The sequence below is a fragment of the Pinus tabuliformis genome, chromosome 8, assembly GCF_031772625.1.
Source record: "Pinus tabuliformis cultivar Carrire ecotype Pingquan chromosome 8, CPIR1, whole genome shotgun sequence".
Lineage (NCBI taxonomy): Eukaryota > Viridiplantae > Streptophyta > Pinopsida > Pinales > Pinaceae > Pinus > Pinus tabuliformis.
Window position 1 is genome coordinate 1,716,287,765 of NC_142294.1, and position 12,153 is coordinate 1,716,299,917.

Here is a 12,153-nt window from a genome sequence, read left to right on the forward strand (position 1 = left end):
ACAACCTAGGTATATAAACTCTACGGTAAATACTATAAGCCCTAAAAGAAACATGATTGACCATGGTTTTCCATTGTTGATTTTCCTATTGATAATATCTTTGTCATAATGCAACGTTGGACCTTGGTTAACCATGATTGAGATAATATTTGTCACAATGTGATATTGGACCATGGTTGACAATATTCGACTATGAGTATAAACCTAAGGGATTTATAGTAATATACCTAGGGTCTATATACCTAAGATTTATAATATTAGTCCCTTGACTTTAACATTATTCCTTTGGGTTTATAGTATTAATCCCTTGGGTTTATAATATCAAACAATTCTATTTATTAATCTAAGGCTTCACATTCTGAGGTTGTAATATAACGGTTCATATTCCTAGTGTATAATATTATCATACTAAAAACCCAAGGGATTCATCTCTAAAAATCCAAGGTATATAAACCCTAAGGTAAATATTATAAACCATGAAATAGTCATGGCTAACTATGGTTTACGATGGTTGATTTTCATATTGAGACAATCTTTATCACAATGCGAAATTGGACCATGGTTGACCATGGTCCACCATGATTGATTTTCATATCAATCCTTGGGTTTACTAATCAAAGTGTTCATATTCCGAGGGTATTATATTGTTCATAAGGTTTCTAATATTAATCTCAGGGTTCAATATAATCCATAGTCCAACGTCACATTTATAATCCCTTGGATTTTTAGTATGAATAGTAGTATACCCTAGTAATATGAACCCTTAGGTTAATAAACCCAATGGATTGATATTATAAACCTAAGGGAATAATATTAAACCCAAGGGATTAATATTATAATCCCTAGGAATATGAACCTTCATACATGCTAGAAATGTGAGCAATATTACACCCTAGGAATATGAACCCTTAGATTAATAAACCCAATGGATTTATATTATAACAAAAGATAATAATAAACCAAAGGGATTAATAATAAAACTCCTAGGGAATATAAAACCAATGGAATAATATTAAGACCAAGGGATTAATATGATAAACCCTAGGTATATAAACGGTAAGATAAATACTATAAACCCTAAAATAAACATGGTTGTCCTCAATTTACCATGGTTTATTTTCATATTGAGAATATCTTGGTTCCAATGTGATGTTGGACCATGGTTAACCATGGATAATTGTGCTACAGAGACATTACTTGTCACACTATGACATTTGGCCATGGTTAATGAAGGTCGATCATGCGTATAAAGCCAAGGGATTTATATCAAACGCTAATATTAATATTATAAACGTTATGGATAATATTATATCGTAGGAATATAAACCCTTAGAGTAATAAAGCCAACCGATTGATATTATAAAACCAAGGAAATAATGAACCCAAGGGAATAGTAATAAACCCAAGGGATTAATATTATAAACCTTAGCAATATGAACAATTAGATTGCACCTTAGGAATATGAACCCGTATGATAATAAACCAAATGTATTGATATTATAAACTAAAGGGAATAATAAACCCAAGGGACTAATACTAGAAACCATAGGTAATATAAACCCAATGGAATATACCTATAAATATTCGGTATATAAACCTTAAGATAAATACTATGAATCGTGAATAAAAAATGGTTGACCATGGTTTACCATGGTTGATTTTCATATTGAGAATATCTTTGTCACAATGTGACATTGGACCGTGGTTGAACATGGTTAATTTTCCTATTGAGACAATATTTGTCACAATGTGACATTAGACCATGGTTGACCATGAGTATGAACCTAAGGGATTTATATTAATATACATAGGATTTATACACCTAAGGTTTATAGTATTAATCCCTTAGGTTTATATTCCCTAGGGTTTATAGTATTAGTCCATTAGGTTTTTAGTATTAATCCATATTGTTTATAATATTATAAACATTATGAATAATATGGCACTCTAGGAATATGAACCCTTATATTAATAAACCCAACTAATTGATATTATAAAACCAAGGAAATAATGAACCGAAGGGATTAGCAATAAACACAATGGATTAATATTATAAACCCTAGGAATATGAATCCTTAGATTGCACATTAAGAATATGAACTGTTAGATTAATAAACTCAATGTATTGATATTATAAACTAAAGGGAATAATAAAAAAAAAGGGATTAATACTAAAATCCCTAGGGAATACAAACCCAAAGGAATAATATTAAACCCAATGGAATGTACCAATAAAACCTATGTATATAAATCCTAAGATAAATACTATGAACCAAAAAATAAAAATGGTTTACCATGGTTGGCTTTCTTATTGAGAATATCTTTGTCACAATGTGAAATTGGAGCTTGGTTGACTATGGTTAATTTTCCAATCGAGACAATCTTTGTCACAATGTGACATTGGACCATGGTAGACCACGAGTATAAACTCAAGAGATTTATATTAATATACATAGGGTTTAAATACCTAAGGTTTATAGTATTAATATTTTGAGTTTAATATTATTCCCTAGTTTCTATATTCCCTAGGGTTTATAGTATTAATCCATTGGGTTTTTAGTATTAATCCATATTGGTACTAATAATCCATATTGTTTATAATATTCTAAACATTATTAATGGTATTATACCTTAGGAATATTAACCCTTAGATTAATGCGCCCAAACAATTGATATGATAAAACCAAAGAAATAATGAACCCAAGGGAATAGTAGTAAACCCAAGTGATTAATATTATAAATCCTAGGAATGTGAATCCTTAGATTGCAACTTCGTAATACGAACCATTAATAAACCCAATCTATTGATATTATAAACTAAAGGGAATAGTAAACCCAATCGATTAATACTAAAAACCTTAGGGAATGTAAACCCAAGGGAATATACCTATAAACCCTAAGATAAATACTATGAACCCTAAAATAAAAATGGTTGACCATGGTTAAATTTTCTATTGAGACAATCTTTGTGACAATGTGTTATTGGACCATGATCGACCATGAGTATAAACCAAAGGGATTTATATTAATATACATATGGTTTATACACCTAAGCTTTATAGTATTAATCCCTTGGGTTTAATATTATTCCCTTGGGTTTATATTCCCTATGGTTTATGGTATTAATCCATTGGGTTTTTAGTATTAATCCATATTGATACTAATAATCCATATTTTTTATAATAGTATCAACATTATGAATCATTTTAGATTTCAAGTTTCTGCAACCGTAGTTTTGTTTCAAGTATTTTTCTTCTCAATCCATCGCATAATGTTTGTTAGGCAATATTATACCCAATGGATTAATGCTAAGAACCCTAGGGAATATAAACCCAAGGGAATATATCCGTAAACACTAGGTATATAGACCCTAAAATAATTACTACGAACCCTAAAATAAAATTGGTTGACCATGTTTTATAATGGTTTAGCATGGTTGATTTTCATATTGAGAATATCTTTGTCACAATGTGTCGTGGGATCTTGGTTGACCACGGTTAATTTTCCTATTCACACAATCTTTGTCACAATGTGACATTGGACCATGGTCGACAATGAGTATAAACCCAAGAGATTTATATTAATATATGTAGGGTTTATACACCTAAGTTTTATAGTATTAATCTCTTAGGTTTAATATTATTCCCTTCGGTATATATTCCCTAGGGTTTATAGTATTAATCCATTGGTTTTTAGTATTAATCCATATTGATACTAATAATCCATATTGTTTATAATATTATAAACATTATGAATAAGATTATACCCTAGGAATATGAACCCTTAGATTAATCAACCAAATGTATTGATATTATAAAGTAAAGGGAATAATAAACCCAAGGGATTAATACCAAAAACCCTTGGGAATATAAACCTAAGTGAATAATATTAAATCCAAGGGAATATACTTATAAACCATAGGTATATAACCACTAAGATCAATACTATGAACTGTAAAATAAAAATGGTTCACCATGGTTGATTTTCATATTGAGAATATCCTTGTCACAATGCAACGATGGACCTTGCTTGACCATCGTTAATTTTCCTATTGAGACAATATTTTTCACAATGTGACATTGGACCATGGTCGACCATGAGTGTAAACCGAAGGGATTTGTATTAATATACGTAGGGTTTATACACCTATGTTTTATGACATTTATCCCTTTATTTTAATATTGTTCCCTTGGGTTTTTATTCCCTAGGGTTTATAGAATTAATCTATTGGGTTTTTAGTATTAATCCATATTGTTACTAATAATCTATATTTTTTATAATATTTTAAATATTATGAATAATATTGTACCCTAGGAATATGAACCCTTAGATTAATAAAGGAAATATATTGATATTAAAACTAAAGGGAATAATAAACCCAAGGGATAATAGTAAAAGTCCTATGGAATATAAACCCAAGGGAATAATATTAAAACCATGGGATTATACCTATAACCCTAAGATAAATACTATGAACCCTAAAATAAGAATTGTTGACCAAGGTTTACCATGGTTTATTTTCATATTGAGAATATCTTTGTCACACCGAGTGGCTATACTGACCGCTATATTAAGCAGAGAATCCAAGAGCATGTTGCAGACATTAGGCATAGACGACCTCATTCCTCACCTCTTACAGAGCATGCAGAGAAGTATAAGCACCATGTGTGCATTGAGGAGGCAAGGTTCATTGCCAAGGTTGATCATTTCCATCATAAGAAGCTGAGAGAAGCTATTGAGATTGAGAAACATGCTAAAAATCTCAATAGGGATGATGTGTGGAAACTAAGTAAGAGTTAGATTCCAGCTCTTTTGTCGTGATTTATTTTTTATTTTTTATTTTTTAATTATTTATTTATTTATTTATTTTATTTTTTATTTTTATTTTACGTTATTTCTTTAAAAAAATTACTTTTATATAAATGTTGAATTAACTATTGGTAATTATTTTACTTTTAGATTATTTCTTAGATATTACTTTTATCTTTATAATTATTGAATGAAGAATAAAGTTAGTCCAAAATATATAGATTCCCCTAAGATTAGTAATAAATAAATAATATATATAATAATTTAATAGATTATTGTTTTATTAATATGTTTTGACTTGGCTTTTTTGTTTATTAATTATTAACTTCTTAATAGGTTATTATAATATATTTTCAATATTAATAAATATTTAAATGTAATTATCGGTTAATTTTATAATAACTGGTCATTTGAATGGTTTTTAAAAAGAATAATTTTATTAAAAACTTTAACAACCATTTTCTCCAGGTGGCTTACCTGCCCGAAGGAAACCAGATAACCACCTATCAGCATTAAACCCTATCCAAAATTTAAATAGGTTTATTGCTATCCATCTAGCATCATTGTTTTGACTGTCTATACTACTGTTTCTAGAAAGAAAATTAAACATGTAAATGCATTTCATCATAAGAAAATTATTGATATCAAATTAGATCATTGTGTCAATCCTCATCGGAGGATATTACTTGGGCTAGCGCTTTGGCACTGGATCCTGGCATCTCGCTCCACTGCTCAATTCTCCACTTCAATTCTTCCAAGGGCCAGGTTATTTCTATAGGTTTGTATCTGAATTGTCACTATCTCCCTGAGTAATTCCACCCTGATTGGGTCCTTTTCCTTGTTCTTCTCCTATGCCTCTGCTCCTTCACCTACCGTTTTCTCTCAATGCAGGGTCATGGCTCGTGCCACCACGTTCTTCATTACCCATTACTACTGTATGGTTTGCCTGAATAGGGAATGCCTTCCACAAGTATTCCCAGGATCAAGCACCATGCTTTCCCACTCTTCCATGGGGATGTCCCGGTGCTTGATATTGTCGTTCAGTTCCCTCTCCCAACTCGCAATCTGGGCTCTAATGTCTGGCGGATTCCCTGCCATGTAAGCATTAATAATTGTCTTCATATGTTCACTGCCTGGCTTCCTTCCTCTTTTCCTGGTCGGCCCACTTGTTCCTTCTTCCGTCTTGGTTTCTCTCTTTCCTCTCCTGGGGGCCATTTTGCTCCCTACCTGTCTGCAACTATCTTCTTCCTGGTGTTCTCTGTTTTTCTCACTGTACTTTCCCCGGTATGTTAATATACCTATCACAAAATCATTGCATTTATCAAAGTTGTAATATTGAATCAAAACAATTTCCCAATTGCTCGTTTTCTTTCCCTTTCCAGTGTTTGCTACCTTTGGGGTTTTAGTCAGATTGGGTTTAGAGCCAGTCCTTTTTTTGGTAAGGGTTTGGTGTTTTCTTGGGTTTCTTCCCATTTTCCTCCTGTGGCAGCAGTCTACGCCCGGCCTTTCCATTTTGGTCATCCTCATGGGTTCCTCCTCAGATGAGGTTGGATTTTTGTTCCACCTTTCCCAGGGTCTCCCTGTCTTGTCAACAGGTTTCCTCCTAGAGCTGACTCTCCTTCCCTCCCCCCAAGGTTGCATGATTTCCTAGTTCACTATAATCCTTGGGGTTTTTCCCCCCAAGTTTCTTCCATTTTTCCTACTGGCTCACTCCTGTCAATTCCTATAGGGCTGGCTAGGGTCATGTTCTTTCGGGGAATTCTATGGGCTTCTATCATAGGATAGCCCTCTCCCTTCCTGGGTGTGAAACCCTCCCTCCCAATCTCCCTGCCCTAGAAATTCAAATGCACTGTGAAATTGGTTTTACCATTATCGCGGGAGGTTTTGTTATCCTTTTTTACAGTCTTATGCAAGTTCCATATCAGACCTCCTATTTTCCTACTGAAAATAATTCTGAGCATAGAAAGGATGTGGAGCGAAAGGACTACATACCAGCTTGCCGATTTGTTGCCTCTTCCATCTGTCGCCTGTGTCTTTGCTCTTCAACCAGTTTCCCTCTCGCTAGATTTTCTCGTCTTCGTCTGCATGCACTTTGCTATATTCTTATTTTCATTAAGTTTTATTCCTCTCTCCCTCTGGTCCCTTGCCTTTACTGCCACTTGTCTGGCTTTATTACCTGAATAGATCCCTACACCCTCATCTCAGGATGCTGCCCTTCTGTCCTTACTACCATCTCCTCTCATTAATCCGCACTTTCTCCCACCTGCTCTTGCCGTGTTCCTGATGTCCTTGTCCTGCCACTTGATATCATTCTTCTACCCACCCTCCTACTCTCTGCCTTGCCCTCCTCTATGGCTTTCTCTTCCGTCACTTCCCTCATACTCTCGAGAGTTGTACCTTCTTTTCCCTGCTCCATCACCTGCTAGATTACCTATCTACTCACTTCATTCTCCGTGTTTGTCCTTTCCCCCACATGTACTCTTCCTTCCCCTTCCTGGCCACGTCTCCCCGGTCTCTCTAGATTTTCTATGATGTTCCTTGATTTGGAGTTCCTCTCTCCTCCTTTGTCTTTTGCGAGGAGTTGCACTAAGTTTTCCATCTCCTCCATCTGGACTAGCTCGACCTCACTTGCATCCAGAGTTCTTCCACCATTCTTGCAGCCCCAATTTTCTAGGTTGTCTACTGGTTTGTTTCCCTTCCTTCTCACATGGGTGAGAAGGATATAGGCTACCTGTCTTATTAGTTTACTTATCTCCTGCACCAACCAGGTGGTTCTCCAGCTACAACTAATTTTCTCCGCTTGTGTTCGTCGCTATAGCTGTTTGATTATATCCACTACAATTTTTTCATCTCCTTCAACCTATAGATTTTGGTATGCCTCCCTTATGGCAATATCCAACCGTTTTTTCAATGCATGGAGCTCTGCTTCGTTGTTTGTGGCGTTGTCACAATCCATCGCGTAGATTCTAAGCATCATTCCCTTGTCGTCTCTGAATACTCCACTAGTCCCTGCCTCGCCTGGGTTTCCTTTCACAGCCCCGTTGAAATTCAACTTGATAAACCACTGTTGAGGATTTCTGTAGTGATTGACCTCCTCCATCTCGTTAGTTTGGTGTTTCCTTGCTGTCTTGTGTGTCATGCTTGGCTTTAGTTGCTAGCGTCTCATTTATCTTGTTTCTGTTGGGTCAATTTTCCAATCCTCCTTGTACCACCTCTTTACGTGAATGGTCTCTCTAATATTCTGTATGATTTGGTTCCATATCTCTATATTTTCTCTACCAGCCTCCTCGAAAATCAGGCAATTTCACTCTTTCCAGATATGCCATAGAACGAATCCTATTGAGATTCTCCATGCCCTGTTTAGGATTGTATTTTGGTAAGGTTTATTCCTCCAGTTCTCTATCATTGTTTTCATGTTGTTTATGTCATTGTCAATGATATCAAAAATTTGTTGATGTTGTCTCCACATATTGTCGCTGACTTTGCAAGCATTAGTTAAATGCTCCATGGTCTTTTCTTGTTCTCTATAGAGGGCGCATCTCGATGGGCCTTGTGTTACTTTTTCCCTCAGTTGGTCCCATGTTAGTGCTCTCCCGTGGCTCACAATCCAGGTAAAGAATGCTACCTTCGGCCATGTTTTTGTTTTCCATATGATTTCCTTTTTTTTTGTTTCTGGGTGTCTATTGTATCCTACTTTTAGATGGTATCCTTCTATTATTGTGAACATACCTTTGATTCTATGTCCCCATCTTAGAGTGTTCATCCCTTCTTTGATTGCTACTTTCCTTGTTGCCATTTCCTTTTCATATATTTCCCAGTGGGCTGTTACATGTGCTTCTAGCCAGTTTTCCTTTTGTTTCCACTTTCTCCAATATCCATCAGATTCTGGGCTCCAGTAGTTTCGTACTGTATTGCCCTCACACTGGTTGGTGAACTGATGGATCTCTTGGAGTAGAGGTTGGTTGTTTATATTTTCTCTCTGTTGCCATGCCTCTTCCCATAAATTCACTTTATCCCCTCCTATTACTTCCCAGAAGCTATGCTCCCTGATCAGATCCTTGTTGTCACTTGCGAAATTCCAGATGGCAAAGCCTTTCTTCTCGATTTGGCTTCTCAGCTTTCCTTTTGGAGACCTAGGCATCTCATATTTTCTCTCCCATAGTTTTTTCCACAAGTCGTCCCCTCCATGTGTCCATCTCCACCAAAAATTTACCCCCATTACCTAGTTCAGGATGTATGGGTCTCTCAGGCCTAGTCCTCCTTCTTTTAGGGATTTACTTAGCTAACTCCAGGATAGAAGCACCCATTCTTTTATCTTACTCGACCCTTGCCATAGGAAATTTTTAAACATATCTACCATTTTCTGGAAGATTGTTTTAGGTGTGGATTGGTTGATAAGTTGATAGATTGGTATGGATTGGAGCAACGATTTTACCAAGATTATATGGCTCGGGATATTCAGCGCCCTGAATGTCTAGTTTTGCATTCTCTATTGAATCTTACCCATCAGGGTACCCCAATTAGTAACTCTGTTTTTCTTGTCATTTAATAGGATCCCTAAGTACTTCGTAGGGAATTTCTCGACTCTAAATCCCATGGTTCTTGCTAGGAAGGCTTGGGAGGAAGCTTGGGTATTGAAGAAATAAATTTCTGATTTTTCTTTGCTTATCTCTATCCCAGAGGCCCCTGTGAATTTTGTGAGAATTTCTATTAATTTTTTGCTTCATCGGGTGTTTCCTATCCATATAACATAACATCATCGAAAAATTGTTGGTGGGTTAGAGGTAGGTCATTTCCCCAAAGTCTTAATCCCTTCATTTGTTCGCTATTAACTTTAGCTTTTATCAGTCTTCCTAGTCCATCCACTGCAAGGATATAGAGGAACGTGGATATTGGGTCGCTCTGATTGAGTTCTCTAGATGGCTTGAAGGCTTCATTGAAATTATTGACAGAATATTAGTAGTACTGACATAACTGGCGTAGTTATCATTGACATTACCTAGTTTATCCACCTGTTGTCAAAGGCATATGCCTTTAGGATTTGTTGGAGGTATGCAGAGCGCTATCGGTCAGAATCCTTGTGGTTCTTCTGAGTTATCCGTATTTGGTATCAGGGCTAGGAATGTGGCATCCAAGGCTAGGTGCATTCTTTTGGTGCATCGAGACTCTTCTACATCATTCACTATATCTTGGCTCATGAAGTTCCACGTGGCTTGATAAAATTTCGAGGTGAATCCATCAGGCCCAGGTGCTTTATTCTTTGTCATATTTTTTATTACCTCCTCCACCTCCACTTTTGTGATGACCCTTAGGAGTGCCAAGTTCTGGTCTCTAGTCACTATTTTGGGGATATGTTGACTAAGTTTATCAATGTCGCCCTCCCTTCTAATATTAGGTTCTGTCAGGAGCTCTTTAAACTGTTGTACCATCAAATTCTCCATTTCAGCTTTCTGTGTTAGTTGGTTGCCTTGGTGGTATTTTAGGGAGAATATTCTATTTTGCTTTTAGTGTTGTACCATTGCCTTATGGAAGAATTTCGTGTTTCTTTCTCCTTATTTTAGGCATTGGATTCTCGATTTTTGTTTTCATAATATTTCCTCATGTTTTCTTCTTTCCTCCAGTTTATTTAGCACTAGTCCTTCTTCTTTTGCCAGTTCTTCATTTCTTCCTTCATCTATGATTTTCTATTGTATTCGTTTCATCTTTATCTAGAGCATTTCTTGTTCCTTTTGAATATTTCCAAATTCTTCTTTGTTCCACTTCTTTATCCTTCCTTTTAAGTCTTTTAATCTGAGTTGGAGGGTGTGCATTTTATTTCTTCCTTCCATCCCAGTCTCAATCTCCTTCCACCAATTCTTCATTTATCTATGAAGGTGGGTTCTCTCAACCAGAATGCCTCAAACCTAAAGGGTTTATTCTGGTTCTGTTGATTCATAGCTATTTCTAATTTAATGGGTGAGTGATCCAACCCTAGACACGGGAGGATTGTTGCTTCATAGAAGATATCTTTTCCAATGAAGTGTTATGTTGCTAGGAATCTGTCTAGCCTGGATGCTATTTGTCTGCTCCCTCCTCTTCAATTGTTCCATGTGTATTTTCCATTTATGGTTGGGATATCTACCATTTTCAGTTCTGCTTGAAGGTCCCTGAATCTCTCCATCTCTTGCTCTTCTCTTTGCAGTCCACCTTTCTTCTCATCTTTTGATGTTGTCATGTTAAAGTCTCCTGCTATCAACCACAATTTTTCTTCATGAAGGTTTCCTAGCTACTGAAGTTGGAGGAGAAAGCTTCCTCTTTCCGCTGGTGTATGAGGGTCGTATACTATCGAAACTAGAAACCATTCTCTATTTCCGATTAACCGGAACTTCCCTGTGAGTATTCTTTTCATGCCTATCCAGTAATTTGTTGTGATTTCTACAGGGTTCCATAGTATTGCTATGCCTCCCGCACTTCCTTTCGCATCTATGGTCATACATTCATATTTTGGTTTTATTTTGTTTAGGATTTCCTCCATTTTCCTTCCTGAGATTTTTGTTTCCTGTAACAACACTAGTTGGGGTTTTTCTTTTCTTAGCCTTTATGCTAAGTGTCTCTATTTGCCTTTACTATTAAGGCTTCTTATATTCTAGGATGTGATTATCATTAGGGTGCTTTGCTTGTCTGGTGGAATACCGCCGAGAGCGGAACTACTATCTCGATGTTCACTAACATTTCTCCCATGATCTATATCAATTACTGTAGATTTCTCTAACCTCCTTTTTTCCCGCCTTTTTCTTTGCTTTGATGATCTTGAGTATTATCCTGTTTGAGGCCTAGTTGTTCTACCATCTCCATCTTTCCTTATCCTTGTTTCAATTTGTACTGTTGAAAAGTTTCTCTGTATATTCTTTTTTTCTCTTCTGGAATGAATCTTTCATCCAGGTGTCTCCATTCATCTAGAAGTTTCTACAATACTTCTTCTTCTGAGCTTATTTCTTCTCCTCTGCTTGTGTCAATTTCCATTACTGCATTGTCGATCTTCTCCCTCACTCCCTTTTCCTCCTTCTCAGTTGGTTCACTTTGTTCCTTTCTCTTGGTATTTGATTTGCCTTGACATGTGTTGCTTTCCTTTCCTTTTTCTCCCTGATATTCCATTATTTGGGTCTCATTGTATCTTCTTCTTCTTCTTGTAGGATTTCAAAGTTGTTTGTATTACTTAGTTGGGTTTGTTTTTCTTTCCTTCCTTTATTGGGGTTCTCTTTTGTGTGTCTTCCTTTTCTTTTTACTTCCTGAAACCCTTCCTTGTCTTCTTTATTTTTCCTCTGTTGTTTGTTCGTTCGCTCCTCTTCTTCTATATTGAGTGGG